Genomic DNA, 18,061 nt, shown 5'->3' with positions numbered 1-18,061 from the left:
TCAAAAACTAAGATGGAAAGCAAACAAGGAAGACATCTAGCATCAATCTCTGGTTTCCATGTACATGTGCACAATTATACATGAACACACACACACATAACACACAGGTGCACACATCTATCACATAACATAGCACAATTTATGAGAAAATTTGGTTGTTTCTGGTATTTGTAACTTCTTAACCATTAACTGGAGTGAATGTAGCATCATTCCAAGATGTACCATGAGCAGTGAGGGTATTGGCAATTTTTGAGAAATTTACTATAATTCTGGAAACATATACACCATTAACATTTTGCCTAATATTTGTGATCTAGGGAAGGTTGTGCCTCTTTTCTTATTGGGCAATGTTTTCTATGTTGTTTGTATTAGTTAGGGTTTTATTTCTGTAAAGAGACAGGCATCATGACCACAGCAACTCTTATAAAAAAATTTAATGGGGCTGGCTTGCAATTTCAAAGCTTTAGTCCATTATCATCATGGCAGGAAGCATGGCAGCATGCAGGCAGACATGGTGCTGGAGAGGAGCTGACAGTTCTACATCTTGATCTGCAGGTAGAAGGAGACTGTGTCCCACACTGGGTGTGGCTTGAGCATATATATGACTTCAAAGTCAGCCTCCACAGTGACATACTTCTTCCAACAAAGTCAAACCTACTCCAAGAAGGCCACATCTCCTACTAGTGACACTTACTGTGACCAAGAGTTGCAACACATGAGTCACTGGGGGCCTCACCTATTCGAACCAACACACTGATAACCTTTGTAATTACATTGTAACACTTCTGTCTCACTTAAAGCTTTGCAAGGTTTGTTTTGTTTTTAAAATACTAACATTAGTCTAAAAATCAATATTTTGATAAAGGTTGATTTGTAGGGGAGAAGATTTTAATATATCAATATTCAAAATATACACAATGTATTTATTTGTATTCCATAATAACAAAATGTCAAAATGTCTAAAGGTTTAAATTTTGACTACATAGACTCATAGGTTACTGTGAAATAATACATAGTATTTATTTAACCAAAGTGACAAAAATATTTTAAAAGTAAGTTTAGGAGATAATATTTGTAAAAAAATTTAGAAAATCATCTCTTATAAAACAGACAACTCAGGTCTCTTGGGCCCTTAGCAGTCAGCATAACAGACAGAAATAAAATCTGAATTTGTGATGGTTAGTATTGTAACAATTTGACACAAGCTGGGGTCATCTTGGAAGAGGGAACATCAATTGGAAAAAATGTCTCTATCAGACTGGCCTGTAAGCAAGTTTGTGAGCCATTTTCTTAGTTAATTATTGATGTGGGAGGGCCCCAGTCACCATGAGTGGTGCCATCCCTGGCCAGGTGGTCCTGGGTGTGTAAGAAAGCAGGCTGAGCAAATGTGGGAGGAAGCCAGTTTGTGATCTCTGCTTCCATTCTGCCTCCAGGCTCCTGCCTTGTGTGCCCTGACATCCTGCAAGATGAACTGTACCCTGTAAACTGAAATAGGCCTATCCCTCCCCAAGTTGTTTTTAGTGGTGGTACTTCAATCCCAGAAAAAAAAACAAACTAGAACAGTGTTTCCAAAACAGATTTCTCAGAAGATAAAAACATTTTTACAATAGTTTATTACAAGCAGACCAATAACCCAGAAAAACTTTGTAACACATGGAGGTGAAGTGGGAAGTGTCATGAGCAGGAATGACAATTTTACTTTGCACCCCAGGACCAAAGATACTAAAAATCATTAAAGGGGAGGAGGAGGAGGAAATGAACAGCTTGGATGAACAAAATATGACTGCTTTAGGTTTCCATCCACTCAGGGTTTATTTCCTTATCATTCTGGAAATACCACTCACCACTTTAGAACAAAGCTCTCGCCTTGGAAAAAAATGCACCCTACATTGCTTGCATGCTTCCCTTTTGTATGTGCTCTGGCTTTTTATGAATGTTTTTAGTTAGCATGCAAAAACAATGACATTTCGTGCATATATATCATAGCTTGCCCATCCCAGCCTCCTCTTCATCCCTTTTTCTCTCTTCTTGTCTCCTTTCTCCCTTCAAATAGATACGTCTTCCTTCTGCTTTAATCTCATATGTATACATATGGTGTCTGTATATTTAAATTGGATTCCACATATTTGGGAAAACACGTGGTATTTGTCCTTGAGTCTGATTTGTTTTGATTAACATAAAGATGCCTAGTTCTATCTGCAACATCTTGCACAGATCCAAGGACAGGCTGGCCTGACTAAGGCTACAGGGCAATGAAGCAAAGACAAACACATGGTCACCCAGCAAAGCTGTGATCTTGTGGTCTGTGTTCTCGGACAGAGACGCACAGCATCCCAGATGCTTACCGTGTTTGGTATGTAAGGTTGAACAGGGAGGTGGGTTGTTGCAACATCCTTGAACAAGAAAGTAGGATTAAGTGCAGATAAACAAGGACGTAGAGTTATTATATAGTTGAATAAAGAGGCCGGATTAGCTCTTCTTAGTAGTGTTTATAGGAGAGTTGCAGGAGAAAACACTATGGTGGATCTTTTCTTTTCTTTCTTTCTTTCTTTCTTTTTCTTTCTTCTTTATTTATTTATTTATTTATTTATTGTTTTTTGTGTTGCTGTTGTTGCTTGAGACAGGGCTTATCAGTGTAGCTTTGGCCTCCTGGACTTACTCTGTAGCCCAGGCTGGCCTCGAACTCACAGCGATCTGCCTGCCTCTGCCTCTCAAGCACTGGGATTAAAGGCTCATGTCACCAAGCCCAGCATGGTGGACATTTTCTGTACACACTGCCAACATTTGCATTCAGGCCAAAGGAAGCTTTTGCTATGTTTTGGGCCTCACCTAGGCAAGGCTTTGTCAATTTCCCACAGGTCCTTGATGTGGCTGTGTCACTGCCAACAATAGACATTCACTCAGAACTTCAGTCGTGTCCTACATCTGTGCATTTTCCTGCAAGTGGCAGGATTTATTCTTTTTTATAGCTTAATAAAACTCCACTACATGTAAATGAACCACATCTTAAAACCCACCCACCTGTTTGTGAGCATCTAGGTTGAGGCCATATTTTGGCTATTTTATAAGCAGTTCTGTAATAGCTGAAGATCTATAAGTATCCCTGAAGTGCGCTGAGTTAGAGTCCTTTGGTGCATACCCAAGAGTTACAAACTTTTCATATTATGTCATTTTCATTAATCCTTAGCGAGTTGTTTTTGAATATATACATACTGAATATAATTCATCTCTATCATTAGTGACCTTAACTTGCATAGAACGTTGGCACATGAGCAGTTGTGTTGTGACATTTTGTTACATATAGCACTCTATAAAGGACAACAAAGTCTACAAACATCTTGTGTCACAAAGCCTACATACTTCTTTATAAATTTCAGCATAACCTATACAAAGTCTATAACTAGAACCAAATATAAATAGTCTCCATAAAAGAAAGTAGTAAAAAGAATGAAAGTTTAAATTTATGTTTAGTAATACATATTTTAACAGTTTCTTTCTTGGAAATGATCTTATTCAGTAAATTCTACTTAGTATAAGGTTAAGATTGGAAGTCATTAATATATTGTGCAAATTAGTTTGGTCATACAAATTATAAAACAGTGATTACTTAAAAGTCCATTAGTATCAACTTAATTCATATTTTTAAACAATTTAATTTATTATACTTTATTCACATTACATCCCTGTTGTTATCCCCTCCCTTGTATCTTCCCACTCCCACCCTCCCTCCCTCTTCCGATTCCCCTCCCCTAGACATCTGACAGAAGGGGACCTCCTGCCCTACCCTATGACCACAGCCTATGAGGTCTCATGGGGCAAGCCTGGTTCTCCTTCCTCTGTGTGCCCTCCAGGCCTCCCCACCAAGGAAAAGTGATTAAATTGGGTGGGTAGGGGGGAACCAGAGTTCATGTCAGAGGCAGTCCCCACTAACTGTTACATTTGGGTTATTTATAAAAATTCCATTAGATAATGATAACACAACCTGCATCATCCTAAGTTAGTTCCTGCCATTTTTGTTACACATGCATATGAAGAAATCATCTTCTCAGCAGTGTAGGAACTGTTTTGGGCAGAATATGGAAGACCTTGAGACTTTGGAATAGGAAGGCAGCTGAATGCTGTAAGCAGAGGTGGAGTAGGCATCCCAGTAGAAGCTTGGAAGACAATTCTGCTGAGAACTATGAGGGAGTAGAGGCCCAGCCTAGACGGTTCTAAGGAGAATAACATTAGCAATTGAGCTCTGTTGTGCCCATGAGTTCTGTTAGGATTCTGTGACAGCCCGCTTACCTGTGATGTCACTGCTTACCTGCCATGGGGGTGTGGCCCCGCCCAGGGCCATATAAAAGAACAGACTCTCTACGTGACTATATCTCTTTTTACCCCTCTCTCTACTTCTCTACCTCTCTAACTCTTCTCTACCTTTCACAATCCATCTCTCTCTCTCTCTCTCTCTCTCTCTCTCTCTCTCTCTCTCTCTCTCTCTCTCTCTCTCTCTCTCTCTCTCCCCACGTATGTCTCTGGAGACAGGTTGTGTATCTCCCTATTAAACCTTTTAAGTGTATCTGTTGCGTGGTGTGATTCCATCCCTCTGTACAGCTCCGCCATTCACCTATAACTTCCACCGCTCAGCTTTTTATATTTGGCGTCCAACATGGGGCAGGCCCTTCTGGTGGTGATAAGGGGTGATCCTTACCATATTACCCAATAAAAACCACTAGAATTCTTTCTTTCCATCATGGACCCGCTCACCAGGCCGCTTACAGATCCACTTCTAAATCCTGATTCCAGTCTCCTCATACACTGGCTAATTGGTAAGTTTTTTTTCCCTTTACTCTGCATAAATGCTTCCTTCTAGTTAAACAGTTTGCTGGCCCTCTCTGATTTACTGGGAGCGGGAAACACCCTGTTCCTCTTCGCTATACCCCACACATGGGCTCCATGGGTCATAGATTTCTGGGTTACTTAGAGTCTCAAAAGGTCTATTTTAATTCCATGAGGCCTACAGGACTAATCCCTGCTGCGCCCCTCATGGCTCTGTGCCTCCAGCTGCGTTTGTTCCGCTGCACTGCCTCAGCTGCTGCCACTGTCTCTCACCCAGGCCAGGCCAGGCAAAAGATGGGTCAGCAGGAAGCCCACAGCCCCCACCTCAGCTGTCCTTCCCGGGCGGCAGAGCCACTACACAGCCTTCTAAGGTACCTTGCTCCACCTGCTTGCACCCTGCTACCATGTTTAAAATTTGCCCGCCGTTCTCCCTTACACTAACCCTAACCCTAACTCTAACCCTAACCCTAATCTTAACCTACTTTAAAACTGCCACCTTCTGCTTTATTGACAGGTAAATTGTTCAAAAATGTTCTCACAATTCAATAATTACAAAGACTCAGACTTACATTAAAAGCATGACTCATTGCCATATTTGTTATGGGAGACCATGTGACTACCTTCTCTAAGGAGGACTGGGTACTTAGCTGCCTTCTTTGTTAAGGGAAACACCACATGCTCTGGGCCCGCCCCTTTCCCATTGCAGGTATGCCGACAATTCATGCTCAGCTGATCAGCCCAGCTTTGCAGTTTATTACACCCGCCTTTTGACCAAAAAAAAAAAAAAAAAAAAAAAAAAATCATATAATTGTTTATTGACTATGTTTTTATCCTGATTCAAATGTTTGATTCTAATCTATACTTTTCCTAATTCCTAGACAAGTAAATAAATGCTATTTCTCCTGTCACCAACTAACCTGGATCCAACTACAGGCTTCCTGGCTAATGGGTTTGATACGATTTTTTAAAGTTATTCTATAATGCTCTACTGTGTTAACATTCACTTATTTACAATATTAGATTTTTCAATCATTGCCTTAAACCATGTTTAGCCTACAATTCTAAAGGTGATATTATTGGTTATAGAAAAACTTCTGTTCTCTTTTATGGACTGTGTTTTTGGACTGTACTTGTGTTTTTAATGTTACAACTTGAGAAATAGACTATAGACAAAGTTGTCTATTTAAATATTCTTAAGATAAACAAGACTGTGGTCTCATTGCAATTTTAATTAAAAGGCTGAGGATGTGTCCTAAGTGCCATATAAGAACAGTAAAATCTTTAAAACCTGAAAGGAGCCTTCCCGACAGGCTCTGTTATAAAAACTGTACTCCAGGCCTTAGCCACTACTCCTGAGAAAAATAGAGGTGTGCATGCTCCTTCCCTCTGGGGTTCAGCCTGAGCCAGCTCTGCCAGGGACCTGTTTCAGATACAGCCAAAAGGAGACATCAGTCTCACCAGCTGCTACAATCAGAGTGGGACACTGGTCTCACAGCCTAACTTGGCTTGTGGATGTCACTGTTCACATGCAGGCTTGTTCTCTGTGCCTAGTCACTGGAGGTTCAACCAGCACAAGAGCTGTGGACATGCCCAGCCTTCAAGCTTCTTGACCTGGTGGAGTACAGATGGCACTAAATTCAGCAGCCTTCTCATCCAGGGTAATGCTACAGGTCTGTGTTAAATTCATACTAGGGTTACATAGACATATTGCCAGCTTCTATCATGAGAGACCTCAGATGCCTTCCCAGCCCTCTTCATACACAGGAGACCAAACTATCAATTTCACCTATTATTTAAAGCTTCCAAAAAGGTGTTTTAAAAACTTGTTTTAAGTTGGCAAATGTAAGTTATGAAGGTCAACATGTCTAAACAAATGCTTTATTTCTTCCTGTTACTATGCTATTGTATTAACTGTTCAAAGTATTGAGACTGATCAATAGAGCTCTGATTTATTAACCTAATTATGGTAAATCATTCCACTATATGATCCTACCACAGTTCCAAGATTTTAAGTTTCCTTTTGTTACTGTTCCACAGAGGACAAAGGGGCTTTTGCTTTCCATAAGCTCATCTCAGAGTGTTTGTGCTCTTAACACAAAGTTCTTTTCCCAAGCCTGTACTATGCTATATATGTCTACTGCCCTTTTCCTACAATGTGTTCATGTCTAACAATGTGTATTTCACTACAGATTTCAAACAGTGGTGATGCTAATGTGCCTGAAATTTATCTCCCTTTATGAACTTAGAAAGATTCTTGTAAGCTAGAGAAATTCCATCTCCCAGGTCATCCTCCAGGTCAAATGGAGTCCAGATAAGTACTGTAATCCAAAACCTAAGTTTCTCACCTATCTCTAAGGGTGGGATTCCTTCTCATTTTCCCTGGTTTGGGGACTCCCGTTCCCCTAACTACCTCATTGCCACCTTTCTACACCCAACACCAGCTAAATTCTCCCTTCCTAGTCACAAAATGCTTCCCTTTGTCCGAGAGACTGTCAACATTGGGAGTGGAGGTACCCAATCTCTTTGCTGACCCTCAACTAGGCTGGTCCCCATCAGGTGAATTTCCTGATGTAGCTTTCTTAGCTGTTCTGTGACAGCCACTAAAAAATTTGAGTGCACTCATAGCTACATCCCTGCCACTAACTCATCTGTTGAGTTAGGCCGTGTCTAGCTCGTCTGTTGAGCTAGGCTGCTGGTTGCTAGTTAGTGGTGCTGAGCTACTAATGAATCTGCACCAGTCCTTTGGATTACTAACTGTTTTTGGAGACACCTGACAGCTTACTGACCTCAACTCCCCATGGGAAACAACCCATCATCTGTTCTTCCTGACATGCCTTTGGGAACACCCGCCTTAAAGCTTACATGCCTGTGCAACCAAACTTGGACAAATCCAAAACTAAACTGTTTTAGTTATTGCCAAAAATCGGGTAAATGGAAGGAATTTCCCATATCCAGACTTTTTCTTTATTCTCTCAAAATTTTCACACATTGTTAACATTGTCTCAAGCCTTTTCTCTATACTGTCCCAAGAGTTTCAAATGTACACTTAACTAACTTTGTCTTCTGCCCACATATATGTTCCAGTACCCTGCCAGACCTCCTACATCTGGGACATTGTCAAAGCAGCTACCCACAAGTGCTCCAGTCCAACCTCACAAATCGTGCCAGCTGGACCTACATTGTTCCTCCTAGCTGGAACTGCATTAACATTCCCAGCTGCAGATGTTCTCAGATCCTGGATAGCAAATGCAGCAAACCTGTTCTTCCAGAACCTGACCAACATTTCAGCCTTTTAAATCTCCTATCGACACCCTACTGTCAGCAGGAAGTAGTTAAAACGATTACTTCACCCCTTAGCCATTTACAAAAGGCTGAAATGGTGTACTCCAGGGTCCCCCAACACTCCTTGGTCCCTATCTGCTACAGGGCATGGCTGACATAGCCTGCCTTCTACCTTGAACTTTCAGGACAAAACTTTTCCTTCCTCTTCACAATATAATTTGGACATTTTGTTGCGATTGCTTTTCTCTCTCTTTTCCCCATTACCTACATTTATATACTTTAACGTACCTTGTATAAAAACAAGCCAATGTTCCTCATTTTTAAATATAGGAAAAGGTAGGAATGTTAGGATTCTGTGACAGTCTGCCTACCTGTGATGTCACTGCTTGCCTGCCACAGGGGCGTGGCCCTGCCCTGGGCTATACAAAAGAACAGACCCACCAAGTGGCGCTCTCTCTCTCTCTCTCTCTCTCTCTCTCTCTCTCTCTCTCTCTCTCTCTCTCTCTCTCTCTCTCTCTCTCTCTCTCTCTCTCTCTCTCTCTCTCTCTCTCTCTCTCTCTCCCCTACCAACCCCTTATGTCTCTGGAGATGGTTCCTGTATCTCCCAAACCTCTTAAGTGGATCTGTTGTGTGGTGTGATTCCACCCCTCTGTACAGCTCTGCCTTTCACCTATAACCTCTGCCACTCAGCTTTTTACAACTTCTGCCGTTTTCCTAAGGATTTGCCTCAATTTCGATCGAAAGTAATTTAGTTGCTGGAGGAGATCAAAACAGCCTAATAGTAACTCTCTGTGGAGTTGTTATTGATCACTCTCATGCATATCCACAATGAAAAAGAACACATGGGGCAAAGAGAAATACAAAATGTTGGCTTTGGAGGAAACAAAAACAAAACCAAAAGCAAACAAAAAACAGCACCAGGAAATTTAATGTTGGAGGTCAGGCTGAAAGAGATAAGGAGATCTGAGTGAGGCCTAATCTGCATTGGAATAAAGGGAGGGTGCCCTTAGGGCAAGATTGCATTCAGTTAATTTCAATGTGTGAAAAGAAAAAGCCTCATGAATTTTCTCCAAGAAGAAGGAGAAGAAGAAGAAGAAGAAGAAGAAGAAGAAGAAGAAGAAGAAGAAGAAGAAGAAGAAGAAGAAGAAGAATCAGAAGAAGAAGAAGAAGAAGAAGAAGAAGAAGAAGAAGAAGAAGAAGAAGAAGAAGAATCAGAAAGAAAGAAAAGAGAAAAGAAACCAAAGTTGTTACAAAACTAATCCAAATGGGCTAGGCTACATCTTAATTAGGCAGCCAAATTCCAGTGGGTCATCCTTGTAGGTCTGCCTTTAGAGTCAGGAAAGATAGTAGAGTAAAGGAGTTAGAATCTTCCTCCAAGATTAAGGAGAACACTGAGGCCAGGTAATCTGTGTCAGGGAAGACTTTGCCTGAAGGCCATGAGAGAACCATCGCCTTAAGCCATGATCATGGATTCTGGATTGTGTTTGAGACCTTAAGATGTTCCAGGTGCCAAAGGTATGAGAGGTCAAGGAGAGATGCATGTAGGGACTGCAACTGGTTCAAGAGAGAGATACTATTTATATGTTACAAACAGCAAAGCTTGAAGGGCAGAACCATCTAACCCTTTTGACATTGGACATGAGCTACAGGCATTTCTTGCTGCAATTGAGCTGCAGTTTTACTAATAGCCTCTTCTGGGCTCTCTTCATAGACTGCAACCCTGCCACGAAGTGCCAAGCATCATCGGTTCTCCATGACCCCTTCATTGCTGTACCCAAATCACAGGATCCCAAAAAAGACCACCAGGACTCCATACTAATGCAATATATATGAGGACCTTTAATCGACTCAGAGCCGGGCTCTGATCAGTCACCAACACAGTGGTACTCAGAAAGAGCCTCAATCTCTGGGCTGAGAGTAAATTTAAAGGTTCCTAGCCCTCCCAGTGCCCCAAAGCAGGGGAGTTCCCACCTGGCAAGCATCTGCTGGTTGAGTAACATAAAGAGAGCTAATGTCTAAAGGCTATAGAAAAAGGCTCCAAGACTACCCATTGCTTAGCTTTCTTTGTTCACTACTTTGTCCAGGGAAGTGTCTGGTTTCTTATTAACCCTATCTTCAGTGGGCAGGAAGGAATGTGGCCATAAAACTGGGTCTCTTATCAAGTCTATCTCCGATGAGACCCTTTGGGTCAGTCACTAGGCAACGATATCTCTAGTGGGGCTGCTCTTTGCAACTGGCCAGACTATCTCCTGTAGGCCTATTTCTTAACTTTTGCCCCAGTTACACTGAAATCCAATTGTAGTTCTTCTGGTATCTCACATTCCTTCAAAACCAGCACCACCTGGGTGACTCTTAAACTACCAAGCTCTGCTGTCAGCATGAGGTACAACCTTGTGAACACAGAGGATGCTGAAGGAACATTTCCCAGACTTCAACTGTATGATACTAGTCTTTTGATAATCACCACTCATTTCTTAGGTCCTGCCGACCATCACTAGATGTCCTAGTAAAACAAAAGTTTCACTTTAGTGGTGCTGGTATTATGTTAGTCACAGCTGATTATTCTAATCCGTCTAACCAGAACTACAAATTTGTAACTCAACATAGCAAACAGCCCTGATAGAATCATAAAGAAACTCTCAAATGGCCCTTTGAATTATCATGAGCCAGTATGGCTCTCAACAGTTATCTTCCAGGATCCCACAGAACAGCTCATAAAGCTTTGAATGCTCAATGGCTTTTCTTGCCCAAAGTTCCAAAGTCCTTCCACAACTCTTAAAACCACATAGTAAGATCTGTCACAGCAACACCCATAATTCTGGTACAAATTTCTGTCTTAGTTAGGGTTACTATGGCCGTGACGAAATATCACGACCAAAGCAAGCCACAAAGGGTTTATTTGGCTTATATTTCCTCATCACTGTTCATCTTGAAGGAAGTCAGGACAGAAACTCAAACAGGGCAGGAACCTGGAGACAGAAGCCAATGCAGAGGTCACAGAGGAGTACTGCTTCCTGGCTTGTTTCTCGTGGCTTGCTCAGTTTACTTTTTTATAGAATCCAGGACCAGCAGCCTACGGGGCTGGGCCCTCTCTCATCAATCACTAAGATAAAGTTTTACACATTTATTCATAGTCCAATCTTATGGAAGCATTTTCTAGATCGGGGTTTCCCCCTCTCAGATGAATCTAGCTTGTGTCAAGTTGACATAAAACTAGCCAACACAGTTCCCATATAGCTATGTAGAACTATTTACATAAGTGCTTATTTCTTTCTAAGCCTATGAAAACAGATCCCCTTAAGAAATTTTACTAGCTAATTTGGTAGTGCCACTAAAAACCAGGATAATATCACAGACTGATAAACATGTACATAGATATAAATTCAACTTTATGGTTTTCATTCTAAAAATTTAGTCCCAAATCTCACATTAAGAGAGGGATGTGGGGCTGGAGAGATGGGTCAGCGGTTAAGAGCACTGGCTGTTATTCCAGAGGTCTTGAGTTCAATTTCCAGGAACCACATGGTGGCTCACAACCATCTATAATGTGATCTGGTGCCCTCTTCTGGCATGCAGGCAGAGCAATGTATACATAATAATAAATAAATATTTTTTAAAAAAGAGAGAGGGGTGTAATTAGACAGAGAGCTAATACCCAAAATATATAAAGAACCTATGAATGTAAGCATAACCAAAAAATCCAATTAGAAATGGATACAGATCTAAGGCAAGAATTTGCAACAGAGGAATTTCTAATGGCCAATTAAATGTTTAATGTCCTTAGCCATCAGAGAAATGTAAATCAAAACAACCCTGAGTTCCCACCTTATACCTGTCAGAATGACTAAGATCAAAAACCTCAAGTGACAGCACATGATGACAAGGATGTGGAGAAAGGGGAACACTCCTCCATTGCTGGCAAGAATACAAACTTGTACAATCACTTTGGAAATCAATCTGGCACTTTCTTAGAAAATTGGGAATAGTTCTACCTCAAGACCCACCAATCCACTCTTGGGCATATATCCAAAAGATGCTCCACCATTCTGCAAGGACATTTGCTCAACTATGTTCACAGCAGCTTTATTCATAATATACAGAAACTGGAAACAACCTACATGTCCCTAAACTGAAAGAAGGGATAAAGAAACTGTGGTACATTTACACAATGGAATACTAAGTGGCTATTAAGAACAAAGACATCATGCAATTTACAGACAAATTGATAGAATTAGAAAAGATCATCCTGAGTTAACCCAGACCCAGAAAGACATGCATGGTATATATTCACTTATAAGTGGGTATTAGACATATAGTACAGGAAAATCTATAATCCACAAACCCAAAGAAGCTAAGTAACCAGGAGAGCCCATAGGAGGCTGCTTGAATCTCACTCAGAAGGGGATATAAAGCGGGAACTGGGTAGGAGATGTTGAGAGGAGGGAAAAGAGGGCGAGGACCAGATGTGAGGAGAGCAGGGGTAGGAGGGGAGAGGGTTAAGAGAGAGAAGGGAAAGCAATGGGCCGAGGCATCTCTGAGAAAAGCTGAAGACCTTCAACAGGGTAGGCTCCTGGGAGGATAGGAGGGTGACTCTAGCTGAGACTCCTAGCAGCGGGGGGTATGGAGACTGAAGTAACCACCTTCTAGCCACGCAGGACTCCTAGTGGAGGGAGGAGAACATCAACCCACTCACAAAACCTTCAACCCTAAATTTACCCTGCCTACAAAAAGTACAGGGATAAAAAGGGACTGTCTAGCCAATGACCTGCCCAACCTAAGACCAACCTCAAGGTAGAGAGCCAACCCTGATACTATTAATGATACTCTGCTATGCTTGCAGACAGGAGCCTAACATAACTGTCCTCAGAGAGGCTCTACCCAGCAGTGGATTGAAATAGATGCTAAGACTCACAGCCAAACATGGGACAAATCTTACCTGCTAAATAACAGTATTAAAACTTTCCACCAACGTCTACACTTTTTCCCCTCTACCTTGGCATATACTTTTATTAGGGATCTGAACTAAATTTTAGAAGAGGGTTTGATAATGCATCAAATAGCTCCTCAGATAGTTCCAGTGGTTATATGACTACCCAGCAGCTGTAATGTGATTCAAATTAGCATTTTAAGGATCACTACCTGCTTTTGGGGTCTTGAGAGCTACGGGGGGATGGGGGAGTCTTAACTTCACACTGACTGCATGGAGATACAGACTGGAGTAAGAGGGAAAAGGTTTTAGACTTAGAAAAGTCAACTTGGGAGAGTTAAATTAATAAACGACCCACTGAAATTCTAAGTTACCCTTAATTCAGCCATGTCAACAAAAAGAGAGTGGATACAGATAACTTCATAGTGTTAGACCATCAGAAAGATTTGAGGAGGTAGGGTTTCCTTGAAGTTTTCATGAGGGAAATAGGACATAATAGAGACATCTAATAGGCCTTGAAACAGAACTATCTATAATTAAATAAATATTGATGGGGGGGATCCCAATTTCTATTGTTCACTTCTTACTTGTTGCATGGACAAGCATTTTGTATCTACAGCTTTAAGTTGTCACCAAAACTTTGAAGCTCCAGCCTGTAAGTCTTACAATTAGCTACTGGTGCTGTTGATACTGTGTCACTATGTCAGCTCACATCAGGGTTTTACCAGAGACCTGGAATCGCAGAGCTCTGGCCACATCTTGTTATTCATCTTTGACCTCTTGGTTTTCAAGAAGAAATTCCCAGTTGTGGAATGAAGACTGACCTTTGCCTTGGCTCCTGGGAGACTCCACCTCAGTCTCCAAGTGTCCCAGCACTTGTCAATTTCATTAGATCACGTGGCCAGCGAGTTAAGCAGTTTTGCTCAAATAATAAAACCCCACTGAACATCTGTAGAACAAAACTCAGTGAAGCTCTCTAGTTGGTAGACACACTAATGTGCCTGCAGGCGACACACTTGACTCTCCAGAGAGACGGTTTTCACAGACCTTGGGCCAAGTGTCACTTCAAGCTGTTCATTGGCTGTAGTCCTTACAATAAAATTAAACCTAAGGACAGTGCTGTTCGAAGTTCAGTGAGTAAAAATAGAAAACTGTTAACCCTACATGATCATTGGAACTCCTGAATTTGCAGTTTTGTGGAAATATCAATGGCCCAAACTCATGGCTTTGATCTGAATTTAGGCAGCTGTCTGGAGAGCGCATATCTTAGTCTGTGAGATCGCCACTCATGCCATGATGGGGTGGTTAGAAGCAGAAGTGAATTGCCTAATATCAGTTGGGGTTGACTTCAGAGCAACCCTCCCTTTTATGTTTTTCATTCTTTCTTATAAGAAAAGCCGTATGACTGAATGAAGCCAGAATTTCAGTGCACGTGGTTGGCAAGGCTACATTAGAGTCAGCTTGTTTTTAAAGCCTTAGCTTTGGTGTGTGTTTAATCTACTTGATTTAGAACAGCCTCAGAAAGCATTGCAAACCAGTTGGAGTCATCACTGTGTTGGAAGCTGTTGGATGCTCTGGCAGCACTGTGCAAAGAGATATTAAGTTATTCAAAGCTTCACAGTAAGTGAAGAAAGCCTGGGTCAAGGCAACCAAAACAGGCAGGTTGCTACTTAACCTTTAGTGCTGTGTCCTAGTGTGGTACTATTTGCCCTCTGCTTCGAGGATACATTGTGAAAAGGTGTTTGATACTGACATACAAATGGGGCAAAGGCAGGTGAAAAAAACTCGTCGCTATTCCCTCAATTCAAGTAGCACATGATTTCAGCTTGAAGAGGAGGTTGCTTGGGCAGGGTCTTTGGTTTTCACTCTTTGTGTAAACGTCAAGGGAAAAGTTTATCGTGATCTTCCATGATTTTTGTGTTTAAAAGAATATGGGTCAAATGATAAGTGTCAAGTCAGCTGGGTTCCTGGACACCATGGTCTCTTAAAAGGGACTAAGAATGGCTAAGCAACAGGTCTGTAGCGTCACTCCTAGAGACCCCAAAGCATCCTTGATACAGTCTTATTCAGAATATACACCCTCCCTAAGCTATGGCATACATATTATTTTCCTTGTCTCCCAGTTGCTACTTATTAAAAATTACCTTTGGACAATGTATCCAAGCATAATTCAGGTAAATATTTGGGAGCATAAAAATCATCTTCAAATGAAAATCAAATACTTCTTGCCTTAACTCACTGAGGACCCCAGCTATAGACTCATCTTGGCCACAAGCAGCTCAGATTGCCCCCAACCATCACCACCCCAGATCTCTGGCATGTCTCCAGCTCCATGCCTCAGCCAGTGAAAAATAGAAGGGAGGTAGCTGGCCGCTGGTTTCCAGCTAACAGCAACGGAATTCCTTGGCCTGCACATTCTGTAATTCCCCGCCAGCTGGCTGTGTACCCTCTTCCTCTGGGAACTCAGTGAATCACACCTCCACTGTGCTTTTGGCTCCTCCAAGCCCGGGAGGGCTGGAGCCTTGAGTCTGCCAACATTGAGGGGCTGAGGCCCAATTTCTGAGCCTGGATCATGTCGGGGTGAGGGTGTGTGTGGAATTTCTGAGGACAGGAGGTTTCCCAGCTGCAGGGGAAGTGCTAATGCAGAAGCAGGGAGTATTCAAGCAGGGCCAGGCTGTTCTGCTCCTTGGGAAAGTGCCCTCCTTGGCCCTCTGAGAGGCAGAGGGTCTCATATGTAGACAAGGCAAGAGAGCACAGACATGGCTCCCACCTGTCCTCCTTAATGACCATGGAGAGGTCTGTTTTTTAAGCTCTTCAGTCAGCAGGGCCTGAGCACAACCAAGAGTGACATGCTGGACTAGAAATACAGCTAAATGCATATGTGGGGCTTGTATTTAAATGGCCTGGAAACTGAGGACCAAAAGGGCCACGGCTGTGAGATGGTGTTAACTCCTGCATTAAAAGTACACATTTGAGGGCTGGACCCTTTCCAAAAGCAGGGCTTCAGTGAAGCCTCAGCTGCTTTTACTTAGGAATCATTCTTTAGCCGGCCGTTGAGAAGGAGGCCCGGTCAGATTAGCAGTGTGGAAACTATCCGCCCCACTCCCAAATGTCACCTTGGTCAGCACTTAACAAAAATAGCAGCCAGCCTGGTGCTCCGAGCAAGGCCAACAGTTGAGGCTGGCCCTGTGCTGATCTTTGCCTGTTTGGGTAGCTCACTGGCCAGACCACCTGTCACTTTAGGTGCGAGCACGCACGCACGCACGCACGCACGCACGCACGCACGCACGCACGTGCGCACACACACACACACACACACACACACACACACACACACACACACACAAACACACACTTCTCAAACAGAAGAGAACAAGGAACGAGAGAGAAAGAAGGGTTAGCTGAGCCCTCACAGAGCTGCGGCAGGATGGGAAGCAGAGAATTAGGTTGTCTTAATGCATGTTTGCCTGCAATGGGAAAGAAACAACTTACAGGCACCAAAACACAGAATTCTTGCAGATGTAACAATAGTGGAGAAATTCTGACTCTGGTCCTGTTTATTCCAGTGCTGCCATGCTGCAGCCTTCCAGGCAGCCAGGGTAGAGGCTGTGCATCTGGTGCCCTTTCCACCTGTTCATCCTGCTTCCTTCTACAGGTGGTGCAGCCTTCCAGGTAGCCAGGCTAGAGGCTGTGCATCTGGTGCCCTTCCCACCTGCTGATCCTGCTTCCTTCTACAGGGAAGATTCTGCTTGCTGGATCCGAGCGCATCCCTTCACTCTGATCACCATCAGCTCCTCTCAAGCACCCCATTACTGGTCATCTACCATCATTACTAGAGGTATTTTAAACCCGTGGTATTTTAAATTCAATCTCCCCAAAAGCAATAAAAATATAAGCACATTTTGCCTATCAGCCCCATTGTTTCATGCTGTCTATGTTAGTTTCCAATTTCATCCTCACTCTTCGCTTATTCCACAGCTCCAGGTCAAAAGGTCAGTGGCCTCCCTGACACAGGCATGCCTTCCATCTTCCCAAGTCCAAGCAGCCTGTGCACTCTGACTCAACTACACTTACTGAGCACAGCTGTCGCGTAGGCCAAGACCAGTGTGCTGTGTTAGGGATGCAGGGAAGGCTGGTCCTTCCTCTGTTTGCTCTAGCTATAGCCTCCCTTCTGCTTCTTTCCCATTGGCTAATTAACAAAGTTAAGTCCCTTGCAGGAGAAAAGAGGAGGGAGGAGAGGAGCGGAGACCCAAGGAGAGGAAGAAGTGGAGAAGCAGATAAGCACAAGCAAACCCACCTTTCTCCCTCTTCTTAGGGCACAACCTCTGCCACAGCTGCTGAGTCCGCACTCTCCATCCTGATAACTGTCCAGAGTGTGACGTGCTTCCATCTCCTGACAATTAGTGTAGTGGTGCTTTACTCTTCACATGGGCAAGACTGAATGGCGTCTTATGTGGAAATGAAATGTGGCATGCTGTTTGAAAGAAGTCACAAAATTCATCTTTGAACCATTTGTTATTCAGTGCCCTGATTGGATTCCACTCTTCAGCCACCTCACTGAAAGTAACACATGGTGCCCACTGCGTTGGTCAATAAATTTCTTGACCAAGATGTTGTTTCTAACTAGGTTGACTTCTTTACATTCCCTCCTCCTTTCTTACCCTTCTCCCTTCTCATCTGTCCAGTCTCCTCACTGTGCCTTGCGGGTCTCTTGGGACCAAGGGTGTCTGATTCTGGTGAAGACACATTGTCTTGTTAATGTACGTATTTTTGCATTGGTGTCTAGGCATTTGGACTTTGTTGATTGCTATGACTTTAAGATGTTGATATCTGGTCTTGTCTTTTTTTTTGGTTTTCCATTCCTGGGATTTTAGGAGACTGTGTTGTCTGTGGGTTTCTAGTTATATAGGGCTTCTGCAGTTTTCTAGGTGGTCTAGAACAGTGATAGGATTGGAGAAATGGCTGAGAGGGGCTGTGAGAAAGACCTAAGGGGATCCAGTCCACACCAAGAGGCAGAATTCTCAGGACGTT

The sequence above is a fragment of the Acomys russatus genome, chromosome 3 (genome assembly GCF_903995435.1).
Source record: "Acomys russatus chromosome 3, mAcoRus1.1, whole genome shotgun sequence".
Taxonomy (NCBI): Eukaryota; Metazoa; Chordata; class Mammalia; order Rodentia; family Muridae; genus Acomys; species Acomys russatus.
Note: the sequence above shows the minus strand (reverse complement) of the source record.